General features: G+C 43.9%; 1 non-coding gene and 1 pseudogene across 1 annotated transcript; one reads left to right on the top strand and one right to left on the bottom strand.

Moving 5' to 3' along the window:
- Positions 1 to 283: 283 nt before the first annotated feature.
- Positions 284 to 372, bottom strand: trnai-uau (transfer RNA isoleucine (anticodon UAU)). Its single transcript is given in 2 exon segments — positions 284 to 319; positions 336 to 372. It is a non-coding gene; the product is annotated as a tRNA-Ile (tRNA).
- Positions 373 to 16,129: 15,757 nt separating this feature from the next.
- On the top strand, positions 16,130 to 17,565 carry LOC141381931 (uncharacterized; annotated as a pseudogene).
- Positions 17,566 to 23,030: the final 5,465 nt, after the last annotated feature.

The following is a 23,030-nucleotide window of genomic DNA, read 5'->3' as shown; positions in this document are numbered from 1 at the left end:
GACAAATCCAAAAGGCGTGATCTCAACAATAGGTGGCAGTTACTTTTCCCCAAAACCACAGGTTGCCTACGAGTCATTCCTCAAGCCCACTAGGCCCTACACCGTTTTCTAATCTCCCTTATTTAAAACAGCTCAATTAAGTCATCGGCTTCATTGTAGAGTACCCCTAGTATCTGAGCCTGCACTGCGCAATGAAAGAAAGAAGCAAAACGTGATGGACAGATGCCTAAAAAGTTAGAAACGCACCACACCTTAAGTCAGTGAAGAAAAAGAGCAAAGCTTGCGACTCTGGTGGGACTCGAACTCACAACCTTTGAATGGCTCAGCTCACAGTCTATAAGTCCAATGCGCTATCCATTGCGCCACAGAGCCTTTGAGTCATTCCTCAAACCCACTAGGCCCTACACCGTTTTCTAATCACTCTTATTTAAAACGGCTCAATTTAGTCATCGGCTTTATTGTAGAGTACCCCTAGTATCTGAAAACTCTTTAAATGCCTTCTCTAACATGTACTTGCTACGTGGGATGGTTGAGGCATGTGTCTTGCGTCTGTTGTCAAACCACGTGGCTCTGTGTTTACATTGTGGTCACGTGCTTTTGTTGTGTGCTTCAGTGTTGTTCTTGTGTTGTCATGAACATGCAGTTAATGAGTTCTCTCATTGGCTGCATGTTCTTGTCCTGGGGTCCGTTCTTCGTACCTCACTTAAATGATCTAAGATGATTTGGCAGATCCTGGATCTTTTAATCTTGATAACTGATCTCTCGCTAATTTGGTTCTTCAAACAAGTTCGTGAATCAGATTAGAATGTCTGGATAAACTGATCTGAGATCGCTGCGTGTGTTGTGAAGGACAGATCTATCGATCCTCGAAATCTTGATCAGCAATGCAACGATTGGCTGACGGCACAGCAGTGTAATGACATCATCTGATTAATATTCAATTATTCATGTGAGCAAAATTACATCAAATTAGCAGTAAACTGCTTGTTAAATATGACACGCCATAACCTTCCACATTTGTTGTGAGCTGCAGGCTTTACACTTTCATGTGTCAAGAGTATTCATCATGTATTTATAATGCATATCAGTGTATTTAGTTCTACATTTAGAAAATATTGTCTATATTATAGTAGCTGTTTTTTAATCGGTGTAAAGAATAACTGGTTGTTTACAAAAGCGTTTTCATATTGGTAAAGGCGTCTGCAACTTTTGTGAAGCATCAAATCACTGGCATATTAACTATCAAAACATGTTTATGACTTCATAAATGTATTATTGCTGTAAAAAAAAGTCACATATTGTGCATTTCTATTATACACAATTTGAACTAAAGCAATCTAAAAAGTTCATATCAAAGTTTTCTCTTTGCACCACCAGGTGGCAGTCTTTGTACTTTCATTTTGAGGGTACAGATTGCATATGTTTTATTAATATGTATAACTTTATTTATTTTATCAATGACTATAACTTTATATATATAGTTTAAAAATATGTACCATTTTCCCAAGTGTATATAACTACTACTGTAAGAAAATACCAGAATTCTGAACATATTTTCTTTAACATATCTTTGCTTGAACTGAGCCGATCTAATCCTGTTTATATAAATTGAACCTGCTCCCGATCAGGTTTGACCTAGCAGAACTGTTGCTATGACAACAACTCTCGGATCAGCTTTGAAGAACGAAACGATCCTGGATCGTGTCAAATCGTCAATATCCAAATCCAGCTAACTGAGTAATCCACGTACGAAGAAAGGACCCCTGTTTTATGTGAGCGCATGCCTTGTCTCTGTCATGCGCTCTCCCGTCTAATGTCTAGTCCCACCCCACTTGTTAACCTATTATTAGTTAATTATGTTCATCTGTTGTGTGTTAATTTTCTCCTGCTTATAATCTCCTCGTGTCTTCTGTTCTGTGCCAGTTCGTTGTCTGCACTTCCCCTGTGTCTCATGCTCCTGTCTTGTCTCGCCAGCTCAGCTCAGCTCAGCTCAGCTCAGCCCAGCCCAGCCCAGCCCAGCCCAGCCAAGTTTGTTTGTTTTCAAGTAATGTTTTCCCCTCGGGGTAGTTTGTTTTGCCTTTTTGTTTAATTTATACTTTATTATTAATAAAACCCATATTATTTGTTGCAATTGAGTCCTCGCACCTTTTTCCCCTCAACTGACCGTGACAACATCATTTCATAAAAATCAGAAGATCAGTCTGTGGTGATCATTAGTATAGACATTTCTTACTAACAGTTGAAGGACATTTAAAAAAAAAAAATTACCTGTTTTTGTGTGGATAGTGACTCTCTTGTAGACTCTGGTTGTAACAGTATATTCTAAAAGATGGGATTTCATTCAGTGAGAGAAAAACAAACAAAAACAAAACAATCCTATATCAATATATTCATATAATTTATTCCAAAAGGTCTACCTCAAGGACTGTTTCTGTTAGGGTGGATTCTGCATCTGGTGAGTGACGAGCATTACTCTAAGACAGAAAAAACAAACATAGTCAATTTAAAGGTAGATAAAAATTATTTGCTTTTTAAAGGCTGAGAAATCATTCAATATAAATCATTCAATGTAATAAAACACTTTGTTTTATTAGTTTACAACATCCCCAAAAATTTTTACAACATAGCCTCTTTTTTCCATTGTAAGTGTCGGTTTAATTGTCTTATTTGGACTTAAATCACTGGAGTGATTCTTGAAAGTTTCCCTTTCTGTGTCCTGTATGTGGCGGGGGGGCAGGTGGGCTGATGGAGCTAGACCTCCAATCTGACAATATTAATGATTTACCCGACTACGCCACCTTGGGAATTTCACCCAAAGAATTTAAATACACGCACCACCCATATAAAAGGCACGCACAAGTTCGTTCCACCAAATTGCAGTCAGAGACATTGGCACGGTACAAAAATAGATTTCTTTATTTTCAAATCTCAAATAAAAACAGGATTAAAACCAATGTCGACATTGACGTGACAGTTTGTAAATTTACGAAGGTGCCCCAGGGCCAGAGCTCGCCAGCGTTAGGGAAAGTGGCCAGGCTATACTTCAGGCAAGTGAAAACCACTACAATCCACTGTGTAAAAATAGAGCACCCACACGCACAAACCAACACACAGTGATCACTACACACTGTGAGAAATTCTAAAATGTTCAATAAAATTAGCCTCCCACCCCAGGGAGCTCTGGCTCTGTCACCAGCCGAAAAGTCGGACCACTGCCCTGCAATTAAACAAAAGAATAAATCAGTTTACACAAGTAAATGATTAAATAAACAAAATACAAATGTAATGAAGTTGATAAATGAAAACAAAGAAAGAGCAACTAAATTCCACCTTAAAAGGGAGGAAACAATTAAATCTTAAACCAAATTAATTAAAGAGAAAATAAATGAAACAATGAAAATACAACAGTAAAGATTTACACAAAAATGTAAGGAAAAATCAAAACATGCTGGATGAATGTCAAAATAATAAAAATAAACAAATAAATCCAGCCGCACTATATAGATTTATCCAATAAAGAAAATGAAAACCCAAACAAACGAAGATAAATAAATGTACCAACAAAAAAATAAAGTTAAATAGTCCTTGTGTAAACCAAAAACAGAACAACTCAAAAAGATAAACAATTAAGAAAACAAAAAGACAAAATCTAAGAAAACAGAAAAAAACACGGGAAACAGGACAGCACTGTAGCCGCACACGGATGCGGAGCGCCCGACGGAGCTCCCCTCGCAGAGTGCCACCCAGCCTGAACAAATAAATCAATAGTCATGATAAAGTCCAAAATCTGCTATAAGCCATTTGCAACTACATGCAAACACCTACCTACTGCTCACCGAAGGGAATCGGGGTTCAATCAGTCACTTAAGAGGCAGATAGCACGTACATTTCAGTCAACAGCCGGCACAGCCAACAAACAGTCGCGCACCCGCATCTGGTTCTCGCAGCTGAGAAAAGCGGACACAGCGTTTCCAAAACGATCGCGACAACCGAAACATGAGACAGACGCTTGCTTACCTTTTCCAGTCCTTACACGCGTTCTAGCGTTGGCGATTGCAGCCAAACAATTCAGGCGAAGCAACTTCCAGCCCGATCAAAACCCCTCACCGCCCTCAACAGGTGTGGGAAGTGACGACGCGCGCTCACGGCGCCGCAACTAATCAAGTGACGCATCCCAGGTAGCAAATGCTTCCCTCTTTTTATAGCCCGTATGCCGTATTGTGATAGGGCAGAGAAAAGGACCCGTAAATTAATGACACTTGGCAACTAATTACCTCTCCTGCCACAATCTACCCCCACCTTTTGCATCGGCGCCCCGACGATGGACCAGAAATCAGCAAATTAAACACTAGCCCACCATACTAACTCCAAGGCCTAAACAACACCGAAATGTTATTAGACACAACTTCATGATTCATAGGTCCGCTTCTCACCTCTCCTACACCTCGGGGAAGATGATGCAAGTTCGTATGCTGTCCTGCCCCAACTCGGGCTGAACGACGAGGAGGGACCACACTGTCGTTAGGAGGCTCGGTAAGTACTTCCCTTTCCCTTGCTACAGGTTCTACCCCTGGTCCTTGTGGTTCAACCACAATAGCCCTTACAGGAGAGAGGTCCCCGGGCAAATCTTCCTGAACCCTAGACTGCATCGGGTGCGAGCCATCTCGAGGTCCCACCCCTTGAGTGGCCTGAGGGACCACTGGCACCATCACCGCCAAATCGACAGCCTCTAAATCCAACTCCTGAGCATCCTCCTGAGGGTCCTCTTAAATCTCCACAACACCTTTCGGCTGGTCACTACAGACCTTTCCTCTCGGAACACAGGCCTTCAACTGTGACCGATGTACTCGCCTCATCTTACCTGGGCTTGTAACTGGTGCAATGGCATATACCGCCCCTCCTTCCTCAGCGGAGTGGACGACCCGATAGACAACAGAACTCCACAAGTCTTTAATCTTGTGGCGTCCCCTTACTGCGTGGTCCCTTAGATAAACTAACTGACCTTCCACCAGGGGTTGATCTCGAACATGCTGGTCATGCAGGTTTTTCCGCCTGGCTGCTGCAGCCTTCAATCGTCCCTGTGCTCCCTCAAAGGCAACCTGCAACCGCCTACGATGTTCCAAGACCCAGTGATGTACACTACCTACAGTGGGTTCTGGTACCTGGCCCAGCAAGAAATCTACTGGCAGCCGGGGCTCTTGACCGAACATGAGGTAATGTGGAGACTCTCCTGTCACTTGGTTAGGGGTGGTGTTATAGCAAAATATCACCTGTGACAGACAAGACACCCAGTCCCTTTTTCTAGAGTCTGGCAAGGTTCGCAACAAGTTATGTAATGTGCGATTGAATCTCTCCCATTGCCCATTGCCAGCTGGATGGTATGGGGTGGTACGGGATTTCTTTACCTGGTACAGCTCACAAAGCTGCCGTATAAGAGTGGATTCAAAGTTGCGGCCCTGATCTGAATGGATACGTCCAGGAACCCCATACTTGTAAAACCATTCCTCAACTAGAACCTTGGCCACAGTCTCTGCTCTTTGGTCACGAGTGGACACTGCCATAGAGAACTTACTAAACACATCGGTCATCACTAACACGTTCTCCTTCCCACAATATGAAGGCTCGAGCATGGTAAAGTCGATTGCAAGAATTTCATTAGGCTTTGAGGCCAGCAGGTGGCCCATGAATGCCCGTGCCACCGGCCCAGTGTCTTTGGCAAGTTGACAGCGTTCACACTCGTGGCACCACCGGGTAACATCAGCCAACATATTAGGCCAATAACAACGCTGTCGGATTAACTCACTGGTGCGTTCTACTCCTTGATGGCCATGCTGTTGGTGCAGCTGTATCCAGACCTCTTCCTTCAAAACATCAGGTAACACAAGCTGATGACATACTTCCCCTCCATCAGGACGGAATATCTTGCGGTACAAAACTCCTTCCCTCTCCTCAAACCTATTCCACTGCTGGAGTAGGGTCAAGACCGGTTTGGTTAGAAGTTTCCGCTCCTCTAATCCTGGACGTTGGCCCTGCTCCCAGAACCTTATTACTGGTCCAATAACAGGATCAGCCTCTTGCATACAGCGAAGGTCAGGGACAGAGTAGCCCGGCAATGTGCTTATAGTCCGCATATCTGCTTGGACCGGACAGCCCTTACTAATGGCCTGCTGCAAGGCTTCGGGAATCTTAGAGCTAACTGCTAACTCCCCAACTACACTCTTGTCAACCAAATTCTGGCGGGAGAGCGCGTCAGCATTTCCATTACTCTTTCCTGCCCTGTACTTGACCTCAAAATCGAATGCGGCTAACTCAGCGGCCCAACGTTGCTCTGTGGCTCCAAGTTTTGCTGTAGCCAAGTGACTCAGAGGATTATTGTCTGTAAACACAATACACTTGTGCCCCAAAAGATACTCACGAAACTTTTCAACCATAGCCCATTTAAGGGCGAGAAACTCTAGTTTCATTGAGCTATAATTAGTCATATTTCGCTCTGAGGGCCTGAGACCACGACTGGCATAGGCGATGGGTCGAACCTTCCCTTCGAAGTCTTGGGACAAAACTGCCCCCAAACCTCCATAACTGGCATCTACCTCCAGGATGAAAGGCTTTGAGAAGTCTGCATAAGCTAATATTGGGGCGGATGTTAACTTCCTCTTTAGGGCCTCAAAAGCCATCTGACACTGCTCGGTCCATACATGAGTCAAACTCTGTTTTCTATGCTTACCTGACTTACTCCCTCCAACTTCTGCCACTAATCGGTGGAGGGGGGCGGCCAGCTTAGCAAACCCTTCCACAAAACGCCTATAATAGCTCGCAAAGCCAAGAAATGTTCGTAGCTCGGACACGGTCCCCGGGCAGCGCCAATGCGTGACCGCCTCTATTTTACCTGGATCAGTTGCTACCCCCTGAGCAGATATAACGTGACCCAAGTACTTTACTTCACGCCGGAAGAAAGCACATTTCTCCAGCTTGGCCTTGAGCCCTTCCTTCTCTAGACGACCTAGTACCATTTCCAGCCTCTCCAAATGTTGGTCTATGGAGGAAGAAAACACCACAACATCATCAAGATACAAAAGCAGGGACTGACACCGCTGGTCCCCGAATAACCGCTCCATCAACCTTTGGAATGTACTTGGAGCATTACAAAGGCCAAAGGGCATACGGTTCCATTCAAACAATCCAAACGGTGTACAGAACGCAGTTTTCGGCTTATCCTGCTCAGAAACTGGAACTTGCAAATACCCGCTGGCCAAATCCAACGTAGAGAACCAGCGAGCACCAGATAAGGAGTCCAAGGACTCCTCAATGCGAGGCAGAGGGAATGCATCCCTCCTAGTCTTGGCATTCAAATGACGGTAGTCTACACACATGCGCAGGCCACCGTCCTTCTTCTTTACCAAGACTATCGGGGACGCATAAGGACTGCAACTCTCCCTAACTATTCCAGCCTCTAACAACTGATTAATATGGGTTTTTACTACCTCATACTCAGATGGTGGTATTCGCCGATAGCGTTGGCGCACTGGAGCATCATCCAACAGCGGTATGTCATGGGAGATAAGACTGGTACAACCCAGATCACTCTCATGATCCGAAAACACAGCTTGGTACTTCTGCAGAAGAGCCCGAACCTGACCCTGCTCAGGTGGAGACAGAACAGATAGATCAAGTGACTCAATCTGTTGAAAAAAAGAAGGACTCCCAACCACACTATGAGATTGAATCATAGCAGCCACTGGTTTTTCTTCACTAACCCCAGCTGGCAGACTAACTATATAGACCTCTTTCAAATTACCCATCATTGTTGCAGGACGAAGCACTACCTCCACTGCACCAACATTTACTATTGGTACATAGACTGTTCCCCGATTTACGCTTACCAAAGCTGGTGATGCCAAAAGTCCAGCAGGAAGACCAGACTCTGGGGGCTCAAACAAAACGACATGGCCAAAATAGTGGGCCGAACAGGTTGCAGCCACTAACTTCATTGTGCCACCCGGGATGCGACACACTCTACGCCCACGAACCCGCACGCACCCCACATGATCAGAAGGTTTCCTAGCACTTACTTGATGACAGTACTGTAAGGCGCTCGACACACTAGGCAATTGTGTTAGTACAGGTAGGTTAAACAGAGCATTACCATGCTGTCCAAACAGTTCCTGGTAGCACCGGGAGAGGATGTTCATCCCCAGTACCCCAGGAACTTCCAGACTCATACCATCTGGAGGGTCCCGAACCACCAGAAGGCCGCACCCAGTAACCAACTTGCCACAAAGTTTTACATCTAACTCAAAGTAGCCCACATATGGAATAGTGAGCCCATTAGCTGCTCGTAACTGCAACCACTGACAACTTTGAAGGCGGTCCAGGCCCCATGGCTCAAAATGTTGCCGAAAACAACCCTCTGTAATTGTTGACACCATCGAGCCGGTGTCAACCAAACAGGGCACTGCAACACCCCCTATGAGAGCGGTCACATGTGGGCAAGGAGAAATCAATTTAGAAACTGAGTGGTGTGCAAGAATCTTACTTGAGTCAATACCTTCCCCACCCAGGCTGTGACTCCGCAGCCTGGTGGGGGCTAGTTTCCCGACGGTTGGGGCGAGCGCTGTCGTCTATTCTCAGCTGTAACAAAACCAGATGCAGCCTGAGGAGGGCGTGGGAAACTCCTTTGCCCCCTACAATCACGGGCAAAGTGACCTGGCTGTTGACACCGCCTACAAACAATTGGACCTGATCGAGAGGAATTACTCTGAGCATGTGACGTTTGAAATCGTGCAAATGTTTGAGTTAACTGGTTTAACTGCTGTTGTTGTTGCCGCAGCATTTCCCTTAGTTCACCCAACTCTGACTGTTGTGATGATCTAACTACCCCCAAAGGTGTTTCACTGCGTACCCCATATTGGATACCATAAGTTAACGGGACCGACTGACTACGTCCCCTTGCTCCCCCGGGCATCCCCTCTTGTTCCCATCTAATTGCCTCACTACGGACCTCTAATAAGGTGGCAGTAGGCTGGCGACGAACCATCTGTTTCAACTCCCGTCTCAGGGCACTATCTGTGACATGCTCCACAAATTGGTCACGCAACAAAATTTCTGCATTGGGGAAAACATGTGGCGCTCTATTTTTAACCCTTTCTAATAAGCCCATGAGTGCAAGAGAAAACTCTAAAAGAGTCTCACCCTCGAGTTGCTTCCTTGAGAAGAAGGCTTCTTGCAAGGCTACATATGACTGAGAGCAACCATAGACGTCACGCAATGCCTGAATAATTCGGTTGGGGTCCCCACGCTCTAAATCAGAACGATATCTGATCTCCTCTCTGGCCTCTCCTTCTAAATGATCAATTAAAAAGAAAGCTTTATCAGCTACTGACATATAGCGCAACCTCATGCATGCCTGTGCCTCCTCAACCCATTCGTCAATAGTTAAACCCGATTTACCATTAAACTTCGGGCACCGCCGATCTCGTGGCACAAAAACAAACCGCTCTGGTGTAACGCCAGATGGCGGCGGCGTAACAGGCGGAACCGCAGAGGTGCTAGGGAGGGCAGCATCAGGGACAGGCAACCCAACCGGTGCCTGAGCCTGTTGCAGCCGCGCGTTATCAGCTCTTAATTGAACAACCAAATCTCGCAATTCTTGTAGTTCTTCATCCATTATTATAAGGAGAGGAAAATACACTTACCCAGGAAGGAGGGAACCACTAACCGAGGCTACAAAAGACCACAAACTGCCGTCCTGTTTCCCAAAAAGAAGCTGAAAAAAAAAACTGAAAGAAAAGAAAAAAAACACCAATGTCTCTGACGCCAAATTATGGTGGATCCTGCCGATTACGCCAAGATGTGGCGGGGGGGCAGGTGGGCTGATGGAGCTAGACCTCCAATCTGACAATATTAATGATTTACCCGACTACGCCACCTTGGGAATTTCACCCAAAGAATTTAAATACACGCACCACCCATATAAAAGGCACGCACAAGTTCGTTCCACCAAATTGCAGTCAGAGACATTGGCACGGTACAAAAATAGATTTCTTTATTTTCAAATCTCAAATAAAAACAGGATTAAAACCAATGTCGACATTGACGTGACAGTTTGTAAATTTACGAAGGTGCCCCAGGGCCAGAGCTCGCCAGCGTTAGGGAAAGTGGCCAGGCTATACTTCAGGCAAGTGAAAACCACTACAATCCACTGTGTAAAAATAGAGCACCCACACGCACAAACCAACACACAGTGATCACTACACACTGTGAGAAATTCTAAAATGTTCAATAAAATTAGCCTCCCACCCCAGGGAGCTCTGGCTCTGTCACCAGCCGAAAAGTCGGACCACTGCCCTGCAATTAAACAAAAGAATAAATCAGTTTACACAAGTAAATGATTAAATAAACAAAATACAAATGTAATGAAGTTGATAAATGAAAACAAAGAAAGAGCAACTAAATTCCACCTTAAAAGGGAGGAAACAATTAAATCTTAAACCAAATTAATTAAAGAGAAAATAAATGAAACAATGAAAATACAACAGTAAAGATTTACACAAAAATGTAAGGAAAAATCAAAACATGCTGGATGAATGTCAAAATAATAAAAATAAACAAATAAATCCAGCCGCACTATATAGATTTATCCAATAAAGAAAATGAAAACCCAAACAAACGAAGATAAATAAATGTACCAACAAAAAAATAAAGTTAAATAGTCCTTGTGTAAACCAAAAACAGAACAACTCAAAAAGATAAACAATTAAGAAAACAAAAAGACAAAATCTAAGAAAACAGAAAAAAACACGGGAAACAGGACAGCACTGTAGCCGCACACGGATGCGGAGCGCCCGACGGAGCTCCCCTCGCAGAGTGCCACCCAGCCTGAACAAATAAATCAATAGTCATGATAAAGTCCAAAATCTGCTATAAGCCATTTGCAACTACATGCAAACACCTACCTACTGCTCACCGAAGGGAATCGGGGTTCAATCAGTCACTTAAGAGGCAGATAGCACGTACATTTCAGTCAACAGCCGGCACAGCCAACAAACAGTCGCGCACCCGCATCTGGTTCTCGCAGCTGAGAAAAGCGGACACAGCGTTTCCAAAACGATCGCGACAACCGAAACATGAGACAGACGCTTGCTTACCTTTTCCAGTCCTTACACGCGTTCTAGCGTTGGCGATTGCAGCCAAACAATTCAGGCGAAGCAACTTCCAGCCCGATCAAAACCCCTCACCGCCCTCAACAGGTGTGGGAAGTGACGACGCGCGCTCACGGCGCCGCAACTAATCAAGTGACGCATCCCAGGTAGCAAATGCTTCCCTCTTTTTATAGCCCGTATGCCGTATTGTGATAGGGCAGAGAAAAGGACCCGTAAATTAATGACACTTGGCAACTAATTACCTCTCCTGCCACATGTAGAAACTTTTCGATTTTCCTGTATGGTTTTAATCACAACATTATATGAGACACAGCTTCAAAACTTTAGATTATTTTACCATGTAGTCTAGATCAGTGTTCTTTACCAGGGTCAGAAATTGACTTTTCCATTTTTCCATTTGAAATCCAATTTCAATAACCAAATAAGTAATTCCATCTATATCATATAATGTAAAATGCTAGAATTTAAACAGTATGTTGCTAAATGTAACAGTTTAACGTGTTCTGATTGTTTGGAATTCAAGATTAAATTCATATATATATATATATATATATATATATATATATATATATATATATATATATAAATAACTGGTTGTAAATTGTGTACAATGTTCCAAGAAAACAGACAGAAAACAGAAAAGTTTTGTTTTATCTTCTGGAATGTTGCTTACACATAAAAGGGAATATATAGGTGGAATAAAAAGTGTGTCGCCATCCTCTAAATTGTTCTTGTATGTTGCCTTCATCTTTAGTCTTCGCAGTAGCCAAATTTAAACCTTGGAGTGGGAACCCTAAAATAAAGCAAGAAACCAAAAGGAGAAAGATTAGCATTGCAGCTGTAACAAATAAGGCTGAACAGACACATAATTATTTTGCTTTTTATTCAACAAATGAGCCAACTTTTGTTCAAGAAAGACTCAATGTTCAGTTGTAATCCGATTCTAAGGAATTTATGACCCAAAGGAATGTACCCACAGCACAGCACAACTGAATTGAACAGGACTTCTTTAAGCTCCTTGCTAAAGACTGATGTTTTAATGTTAACTTTACTCTCTCTTTATGTGTAATCATGTGTTTTGCAATGTTTCCCTTGCTCCTGTACCAATATTGATGAGTTTAATACTTCTGTATGTAATGTTTAACCCTACCAAAGCTAAACGAACTCATAAACGGTTCAAGTTTAGACTTGTCGTAAAGCTTGCTTGCTGTACTAATTAATCGTTGACATTTTATGTTAATACGAGTGCAACATATTAACATTTTAAGAGACTTTAACAGTTCTGCCTCAATTTGCATAAAAATTTGCCTATGCAAATTCCTCTGCCTCAGACAAAGGGCCATAAACCCATGATTCAAGGAAGTTAGTTTCTAATTGGTCAACTTTCCATGGAGGGTGGATCCGAACCCGCCCTATATAAGCTTGGGACCAAAGCTACGCCTCTCTCTCTTAAACCCCTCCCGGCTCTTCAACCAACCTTCTCTCTACCCTGAAGCTCTCTTGAACCCGGCTCTCTGCTCTGAAACATCTGCTTTGAAACCTCTTCAAACTCTCTGCAACTTCTTCAGAAAGAACTCTTCTCTCAACTCTCTTCTCTGAAACCTCTTCATCTGCAACAACCTAAGAACAAGACCTAAGCAGAGAAACCTCCAAGAAACCAGGCGGAGACCCAGACGGAAAGGGTTAATTGCACAGCTCGGACCTTCACATCTAAGTCACTTTCTTTTCGTTATTTCCTATCGAGAGTCTAGTTAAGTTAGTGCGTCGCAAAACAGTGGCCAACACAACTGGCCCCTGTTTCCGCTTCAAATTCAAACAACAACTCACCCCAATACCAACCCTTGCGAGAACAAAGGGACAACCAGCAGAACTACGTGCTTAACCAAGGGAGCTCCTTACATCACATGGACGCACACAAGTATATTTCCATCTCAACTGATGTAGACTAAATGCAACTCTAAAAGACCCTAGAAGGGTTATATTGAATTTGATTATGTTTGGTTCGCCTGGTTTACTCTTACAAACTCAGAGGTTTTCCTATCATTACATCCTCTCAACCTCTTACTTTACGTTCTTTACTCTTCTCTACACTTGTATGAATGTGTGTTTGTGTTAGGTGTTAATTTTTGTTAGATTAGTCAATAAAGTTTAATTTTGTATAAAGAAAGGTGCCTGTATATATTTATGAATCTAATGTCTTAAACTTCAGTCTTGTTACCCTGCTCAAACTTAATGGGTTTTTATTTTGATAGCATCGCTGGACGATTCATTTGTTCAGATCTGAGTCGATTCATTTAAAGCCCCGTTCAAATTAATCTTCCTCCCATTAAGCTAGCCCGCTAGATATATAATGGTCCAGAAGGTATGCGAGCACTGTAATCTAAATCATAACTCGCAACATTATAACGGTGGAAAAGGCGCGGGAAGAATAACCTTGAGCTAATTTATTACAGTAATAATGGTGTAGATATGCGAGCACTTTAATCTACATTATAATTTGTTACAGATTATTGATGTAGATATGCGTGCAAGTTAATCTACATTATTATTATAATTTGCTACATGTTTATTGGTGGAGAATAAACGAAGCATAAAATATTACAGTAATGTAAAAAAAATACAATTAAATAAAAACAACAACTAGGATTACATTTTCAAAAGGGAAACATTTATTGAACAACAACATCAAAACAAAAAAACACAAAAAAAAAACAGCTTGAAAGTTGAAACGAAGTCAGGGAAGTGGTGTTTCTCCCGAACCGTTGCATGGCACCCGAGCCGGGCGGACTCTTGCCCTTGGCCAAGGTCCTCTTACTGCGTTGCACAGCGCAAAAATGTCAGGCTGACGGCCTCCACCCTGATGCAGACCACGTCGAATTCTTCCATATTCGAGACATCTCGACAAAAAGCAAGAGCGCCGTTAGTCAAATGAGGCAGGGACAACGCATGTCGTGCTGCAGTTAGACTCATCCACGAGATGGTGGAGACTAAACTTACTCGAGCAGTGTCGGACATTCCGCAGACGGACAGCTCTTCTGCTCCTCTTGGCTTCACTGAACAAATCTTTCGTGTCTAACACCGATCACCACTACTTTGTGGTACTCGTTTGTGGCGCACTGGATCACCGCCGTGAAGAAAAGACTTTTTGGCTGTCCCATTGACTACCGACTCCCCGACACGTCGTGTATAAAACCTTCCACAACTTCTTCATCCTTTGAGGCACGACTGGCCATCGCTGTACACTTGTAAGTTGGGCAAATACTTCACAAATGACTATACAGACTCGAAAAATTAGAAGTTATAGGCACCCCCTCCAACCCGTATGCAATTTTTATTTTAAAATTAAAAAGATTCTGTTAATTCCATGCGTTAAAGGGAGGCGAGGCCTCCACTAACTAACATAAAAGTAAAGTAAAAAATCAGTGTGTGCTGGCTGTTTTCTTTTAACCTGTGTGCATAAGAACAATCATACCAGCACAAAGTGCTTTCAACTTGAACTCAGACTGCAGCCATTGATCAACAAGATTACCCCAACACAGTTGGATTTGAAAATGGACTCGTCAAGCAGGATGCTATGGTGCTTAAAGTTGCTGCAGTTATGATTACCAATAACATTGCGTAATCAAATATTTATTTATTGTAATAAAAACAAAACATTTACAATACAAATAATATAGTATACAGTCTCTACAATTTTATTTTATTTTCAACAATAAGGTAATCATTAATTAAATTTAAGTACCTAGCTTATATAGGAGAAATAAGATGGAAACAAGACAGCACATGAAAAGAAAATAAACATCAATAAATAGGTCTATTAAACACAATAAGCACAAATTTTAGGAGTTAAAACAACACCTTTTAACGTAACTACATGTTGAATGGTATACGGTTCTTGTTTAAATATGCTAAAAGTTTACTTTTTTTTATACATTTTTAGATATACAGCTTACCAATAAATAACATGAGGTTGATAAAAACCTTGCATTATATGTAAATATATATAGGGCTTCCCACAGGTTTTAAATATACTTGCGGTGCTAGCCAGATTGAAACACACCTTTTACCCACAGCACCTAAATAGCACATAAATAGTTAAATGTTATGCAGTATTTTAGACTTTATTCATTAATTTTCTTTTGGCTTAGACCGTTTATTTTTCTGGGGTCACCACTGTGCATTGAACCATCAACCTATCCACCATATGTTTTATGCAGCGGATGCCATTCATGCTGCAACAAAACAATGGGAAACGTCCATGCACACTCCTTCACACACATACACTACGATCAGTTTTAGCATACCCAATTCAACTGTTCGCGTGTCCTTGGACTTGTGGGGGAAACCGGATCACCCGGAGGAAACCTAGGCGAACACGGCGAGAATAAACATGCAAACACAGAAATGCCAAGTGACCCAGGCAAGGCCTATTGAAAATGAGAAGGGTGATCTGTATTGCTGGTGTATATAGGCCTGCAGTCTGCCAAGCCTGAGCGAATATTAAAACGTCAAATAACAGATACATTCCTCAAAATAACAAATAAATTAGGCCTTCGAACATAGGAAATATATTTTTTACTTTTTTGTGTGTGTCTGTGTGCGTTTTATATTTGCTATATGCTGTTGTAGCGCTTTGGCATTTCTGTGTCTTTATTAGGGAAAACACAAGACATTTGCACAATATTCAAGTTAGTGCACCCTCCCCTCTTAAACACACGACAATGCGAGAATAACAATGATACTCGTTATAAAATGTACTTATCTAAAGCTATACAATGCATGGCTACTTGTGGCCAATATCTGCAACTCGGTGAGAGCCTATCAAAGAGGTTTGATCAACATTCCGTTGGCTTTCATTTGCATACGGGAGGCGGGGATTGCCTATAAATATTCACCTCCCGCGCTGTTTACTCGCAAAGCACCTGTCTTGGTACACTTCATTCGTCTAGCTGGCAACAGTGTATAGCGATATGGCCAGTCCTGCCAAGGTTCCGAAGGTTGAGGAAAACATATTAGAGGGCTTTATACACAATGTGTCGCCCAGACGGCAGTCTATGCGAAACAGCCCCTATTTCTCAGCAATAATTCAGAGCGCCAGACAAGAATATCACAGAATGGTGGTGTTCGCCATAGCGAAGCAAGCCGTGTTCAACCAAGCTGTGAGAATCGGCAACGGTGTACGTCTGCACAACATCAGACGCAGCCTGAGTAAGCCCGACCTCACCCTTCTCGCAGATCAGTTTTGACAGCAGCACGATTTGTGCTGTGGCAGCGAGGCTGCCTCGGTTTAACTAACGGCGCTCTTGCTTTCTGTCTAGGTTTCTCGGATCAGTAAGCTTCAACATCGTCTGCTCCACGAGCACCAGTGTGGAGGCTGCCAGCCTGCCGTTTCTGCGCTGCGCACCCCCAAACTGCAAGAAGATGACCGTGGTCGAGGTCAAGGCGCTTGGTCCCGGGCAAAAGGTGAGTGTTGTTGCAGTTGGTTTGAGGCACCTGCAAAGTGGACAGCGGACTTACCCTGTCTTTGTGTCTTACAGGTGGGAGAAGTGCGCGCTTGAGTTCAGCGAGACGGATGTATGAGCAGGGTGGTCAGCGTCAACAGCTGACTGAGCTGAATGAGTTGAGGGTCAGCTATGTCACTGGTAAAATTAAGCTGATGCTTTGGGACACCTACGTCAACGTGGCTGAGTGCTCCAGATCCTACTCCTTAAGGAACGCCGTGACGCCGGAGAGAGAAGGATGCATCTGTCTCACCACAGGTTCCTCCAACATCGTGTAGGAAATTACTGAGGTGGAGGAGAGCAGAGGGCAGGCGGCCAGAGGCCAAACCAAGGGTGCTTTAAAGCCGCAGCTTTAAGGGCATCGAAGTTACGATCCAGTGCTGCTGTTCCGGCTGCCATTTCAGACAGCCGGAGTTCCGCGAGAAGTCCAACTTCCACCGATGCGAGAGCTGCCACTTTATGCAGGCGTCGCTGTCTTTCCTCACGGTGTTCGGTGGCAAAGGAATGGTGGTGACTGAGGAGGATGGTGCCGAGAAAGTCCTCTTGACTAATTCAGTGCTTACTCGCTATCTCTGTGACGCCGGCCTTTCGTCGTTATTCAACGAGGCAGAGGCCATCGAGAACCACCTCCTTACAGCACCGGGGTTTGATCTGACCATGAGCTTGGACGGCTTCTTAGTTTCCATTCAGCCGGTGGGAGCGGTGGATTCAGGCGCGAAGGGTCAGCCTCTTGCTGCAGCTGAGCTAGCTGGTGATGCAAATCACGGCGAAGGGACATCCGTTTAGCTCGGGTGGCCTGAAGACGGTTCGGAAGAAACGACACTTTCCTGATTTAATTTCATTGGTTAAATTGTTCTGCATGTTTTGATGTTCTTGTTGTTCAATAAATGTTTCCCTTTTGAAAATGTAATCCTAGTCGTTATGTCTTTATTTATTTGTAATGTTTTTTTTTGTTTGTTTTTTTTTTTACATTACAATATTGGGCGGCGGGGAAAAACTGTTTGAACTGCAAAAAGGTAAAACAAAAACTTGCAAATCCAAAACAAAAAATAAACAAATCTTAACTTTAAAACTTAATTTTATTATTATTATTATTGTTTTTAATCACAACTTGTTTTATTGAAAATGTCTTGGAATATTTAAACTAAACTTTACTTCTGGTAATAATAATGTTAAACAAAGACAATTTAGTGTCTTTATTTTAATTTAAGAAATTAATTTATTATCTTTTTGGCTTAGTCCTTTTATTTATATGGAGCCGCCACAGCAGAATGAACAGCAGCACAGCAGAATTTTTTTTATCATTATTATTATTATTATTATAACAATACTGGGCAGGGAAAATTTGTTTTAATTTAAAAAAAAAAAAGTAAAACAAACTTTGCAAACCAAAACAGAAAAAAAGTAAATCTTTACTTTTAAACTTATTTCACTGTTTTATTCACAACTTGTTATAGTTAAAACGTCTTGCAGTATTTTAGACCTTGCTTATTCATTCATTTTCTTATGGCTTAGACTGTTTATGAATCTGGGTTCACCACTGTGGAATGAACCTTCAACTTATGTTTTATGCAGCGAATGCCATTCGTGCTGCAACCCAACGTCCATGCACACTCCTTCACACACATACACTACAGTCAGTTTTAGCATATCCAATTAACCTGTTCTCGTGTCCTTGGACTTGTGGGGGAAACCGGATCACCCGGAGGAAACCTAGGCGAACACGGCGAGAACAAACATGCAAACAAAGAAATGCCAAGTGACCCAGCCGAGGCCTATTGAAAATAAGAAGGGTGGTCTGTATTGCTGGTGTATATAGGCCTGCAGCCTGGGCGAATATTAAAACATCAAATAACACATACATTTCTCAAAATAACAAATAAATTATGCCTTCGAACAGAGGAAATATACTTTTTACTTTTTTGTGTGTCTGTGTGTGTTTTACGTTTGATGTATGCTATTGTAGCGCTTTGGCATGTCTGTGTCTTTATTAGGGAAAACACAAGACATTTGCACAATATTCAAGTTAGTGCAGGCGTCCGCCCCTCTGTAACACACGACAATGCGAGAATAACAATGATACTTGTTATAAAATATACTTACCTAAAGCTATACAATGCATGGCTACTTGTGGCCAATATCTGCAGCTCGGTGAGAGCCAATCAAAGAGGTTTGATCAACATTCCGTTGGCTTTCATTTGCATACGGGGAGGCGGGGATCGCCTATAAATATTCGCCTCCCGCACTGTTTACTCACAGAGCACCTGTCTTGGTACACATCTTTCGTCCAGCTGGCAACGGCGTATAGCGATATGGCCAGTCCAACCAAGGCTCCGAAGGTTGACAAAAACATAGTGGAGGGCTTTATACAGAACGTGTCGCCCAGACGGCAGTCTAGGTGAAACAGCCCCTATTTCTCGGCAATAATTCAGAGCGCCAAAGAAGAATATCACAGAGTCCGGCGTTCGACGTAGCCTGAGTAAGCCCGACCTCACCCTTCTCGCAGATCAGTTTTAACAGTAGCACAACTTGAGCTGTGGCAGCACGCCCAGCTAGAAATTTTACATTCCCAGAACGTTCTTAGAATGTCCCCGTCGGTGTTAAGGACATTCTGAGAATGTCACAATGTTGAGTTCTTTAAAGTTTTGGAGGACGTTATTTGGGGGACCTTTACAGAACATTCAGAACGTTCTCAGAATGTTTAGGGGACCAAACCTTATTGGAAAATTTGACATTCTCACAACGTTCATAACGTGCTTGTTGGTGTTAAGGCTGTTGTCTAGTAACGTTCCCTGAAGGTCCAGATGTGGAATTCTTTAAAGGTGTGAGGGACGTTATTTTGCGGACCTTCACAGAATGTTATTTTCTTGTACTGAATGTTAGAGACAGAAAGAGCTCAATCAATAAAATGTTACTAAAATTGGCTTTATTGGCAGAAAACATAAAGCATTTGTCAAACTATTTAATTTTTAATATGCTGTGTCCGTGTGTGTTTGTGTGCGTCTCTTAGTCACGTTCTCTATCGTCCAGTTGTCTTTCTGCTGCCTGAAACAAAGCATAAATAACAATATTTACAAATAAGTTCACTTACTTTGTATTTAATTTTTTTTTTTACTTTCAGGTGTACACAGTGGTGCTTGAGTCTTATAAAATAATTCAAAATAAATATATTTTGAATTTAAAAAAATGTATAAATCTCCATATCTACATCCCACTTATCTATTATTAAAGAACTGCCACTCAAATATCTTTTGATAAGAAAATGGTGTTACACACTCCACTGAAGACATCCATAAGCCTACATAGTTATTTTTGTTTGCGAAGTGCAAAAATTTGTTTCCAAACTACTTCTAAATTCAATTCTAATTTCCAGCAAGTGAATAAATAAGCAATAATATAGAAGTGTGGTCAGAAAACTGAGTTGTTTTTTCATAAGGGGTTTTAATTAGTTTTTGACAGTACAGTGGATATTTTAGGCTATATATTACACTACCTCCTATTAAACGTTGACAAAAAATATTGTCATTAAAAGCTAAAACTTTTATAAACAAAAGCTCAGTACTTTTTCCAGACTCTACACAGTAAAATCATCAGAGTTAAATTTACTCAGTTCAGCAGTTAAAGTTAATGAGACAATGATGGGGTTAATTAAGTGATGATTGAGCACTGATGATGAACACCTGCTGTTAATAAGCACAAACAGAGAAGAGAACGTTCGAGGTTACTAAAGTAACCCTTCGTTCCCCGAGGAGGGGAACGGAAGCACTATAAGTGGATTTGATTGTAAAATCCACGCATTGGGGAGGTTCGGTTCAGAAGCTACTCGTCTGAAAGAGTACTGAACGGGCCAATTAAGAATGAATTGGCAGCGCAAGCCTGCGCAGGTGAGCGGCATAAGCAATCAACTGAGTATATAAGCTCACCTGGCGCCAGCAGACGCTATCCTTTTTAAGCTGAAGAGACTTTCAACAGCTAAGGGACAGTCATTATGGCGACGGAGTATAGTGCTTCCGTTCCCCTCCTCGGGGAACGAAGGGTTACTTTAGTAACCTCGAACGTTCCCCTTCGGGGGGAACTTCAGCACTATAAGTGGATTTGATTGTAAAATCCACGCATTGGGAGCCCATTGAAAGCGCCATAATGACTGCACCTTACCAACACCCCCGATGAGGAGATAGTCAAGCAAGCGTGACGCACCCACATCATGGGGGGCGCGGTCCTCCAACGTGTCCCTGGCCCTAATTTATCCTACTTCAACAGAAGTTTTACGGATTTATATATATTTTTTGGGAAGTCGTGAGCATCTAGATAATTCTAGGAAAATACGACAGTACGTTGGGAAGCGTGCAATCCCGATAGGGAGGTCGCTGCGGAGGCCATCCGTTACCCAAGGGGGGATAGATGGCAGAATTTACATATGGACTAGCCCTAAAAAGGGGGAGTACGCATAGCAAAAGAGTGGTTAGCGGGGAGGGAAGACACGGGTCCGCCCAGGGGGGGGGACTTAACCGTGGCTGAATAAGCATATGGGATCGCCTAGTGGGGACCACGCATAGCAGGCACCTTTACCCAAAACGCGGGCTGACCAGCGGGCAGACCTACAACATAGTGGGCCAGCAAGTGACTCCTCCGCTGAGTCAGTGCTGGGGGCCACGGAGGAATCTGCAGGGCTCACCTGACGGGGAACTTTACTGACAGATAAAAAGGCGCACGTATCTCCGTGTTAGGGAAAATGGCGCAGCAAGCGTGTTTCAACACCCTACCGAATTGTTTCCTCAATCACCAAGGGTTACCTAATACCCTTGAGGAAACCGGCTCCACTCGCAGATTGTAAAACCTTGCAAATGTGTTGGGTGTCACCCAGCCCGCAGCTCTACAGATGTCTGTTAGAGGGGCGCCGCGTGCGCGCGCTCGAGAGGATGCGAAGCTCCGAGTGGAGTGCGCACGCGCTCTCGGGGGACGCGGCTCATCTCGGCTCTGATAGTGAAAGAAAGGCATCCACAATCTAGTGGGAACTTATTTCGGTACGGCACTTCCGTGCTGCCGACCGCTATAACAGACGAAGAGCTGCTCAGATGATCTAAACTCTGAGTGCGGTCCGGATAATACGCAAAACGCGAACTGGACAATAAGGAAGGGCTGGGTCTGCCTCCTCCGAGGGCAGCGCTTGCAGGCTCACTACCTCGTATTAAAACGGAGTGGTAGGAACCTTGGGCACATATCGCGGGCGGGGTCTCAGGACGTGAGAGAAGCCAGCCCAATTACAGGCACGAGTCACTGACCGAAAAATGCCTCCGGGTCCCTGACCCTCTAATCGATATCAACGCGACCAGCAGAGCTGTCTTCAGGGACAGAAATATACTGAGTCGAGGATCGAAGGGATCTGACGCGGCTTGTGTAGCGAGGGCGAGATCCTAAGAGGGCATGAGAGGGGGCGGGGTGGATTAATTCGCTTAACGCCCCTGAGGAACTGGATGATGAGGTTATGCGTTCCCACGGTGCTGCCAGCCACCGCGTTATGAGAGCGGAGATGGCAGCCACGTAACCTTGAGTGTGGAGGGCGACAGCCTGCTCTCCAACTTCTCTCGGCGTAAAGAAAGCACAACGCTGATCTGGCAAATTACGGGGGTCTTCTCAGCGAGAGACACACCATTCAGTGAATAGACTTCACGTCAGGGCATAGGCGCGCTCGGGGAGGGGGCTCTAGCCCGAGTGACGGTATTAGCCACCGCAATCGGAGGTTACCTAAGTCTTCCTCGCGTCTAAAAATCTCTTCAAAGATCGGCGAGGGTGCCAGGTGGTGCCCTGTCCCTGAGAGAGTAGGTGCTCTCTCGAAGGGACTGCCAGGGGAGGGCTATCGCGAGGGAGAGCTCTGACATCCAGGTCCGGTTGAGCCAGAGGGGCGCAACCAGCAACCTGTTCCTCGTCCTCCCTGACCTTGCACAGTAACTGCGCGAGCAGGCTCACTGGGGGAAACGCATATTGCGCGTGCCCCGAGGCCAGCTGTAAGCCAGTGCATCCGTGCCGAGAGCACTCGGTCAGGGAAAGAACAACTGGCAATGAGCGATCTCGGGGGAAGCAACAGATCGATCTGGGCTTCCCCGAATCGCGCCCATATCAGCTGAACAGACTCGGGGTGGAGTCTCCATTCTCCAGGACGCAAGGCTGCCGTGAGAGCGCATCGGCTGCACGGTTGAGCTTGCCTGAATATGAATGGCGTGCAGCGATTTCAGCCGCGGATGACTCCAGAGGAGCAGACGGCGGGCGAGCTGAGACATGCGGCGAGAGCGCATACCCCCTATACGGCTGATATACGCCACCGCCGCCGTACTGTCCGTCCTGACCAGCACGTGTTGCCGCTCCAACACCG

Source organism: Danio rerio, chromosome 4 (assembly GCF_052040795.2).
Source record: "Danio rerio strain M-AB ecotype USA chromosome 4, GRCz13ab, whole genome shotgun sequence".
Classification (NCBI taxonomy): Eukaryota; Metazoa; Chordata; class Actinopteri; order Cypriniformes; family Danionidae; genus Danio; species Danio rerio.
The sequence above is the reverse complement of the archived record's forward strand: the minus strand, read 5'-3'. Positions and strand labels throughout refer to the sequence as shown.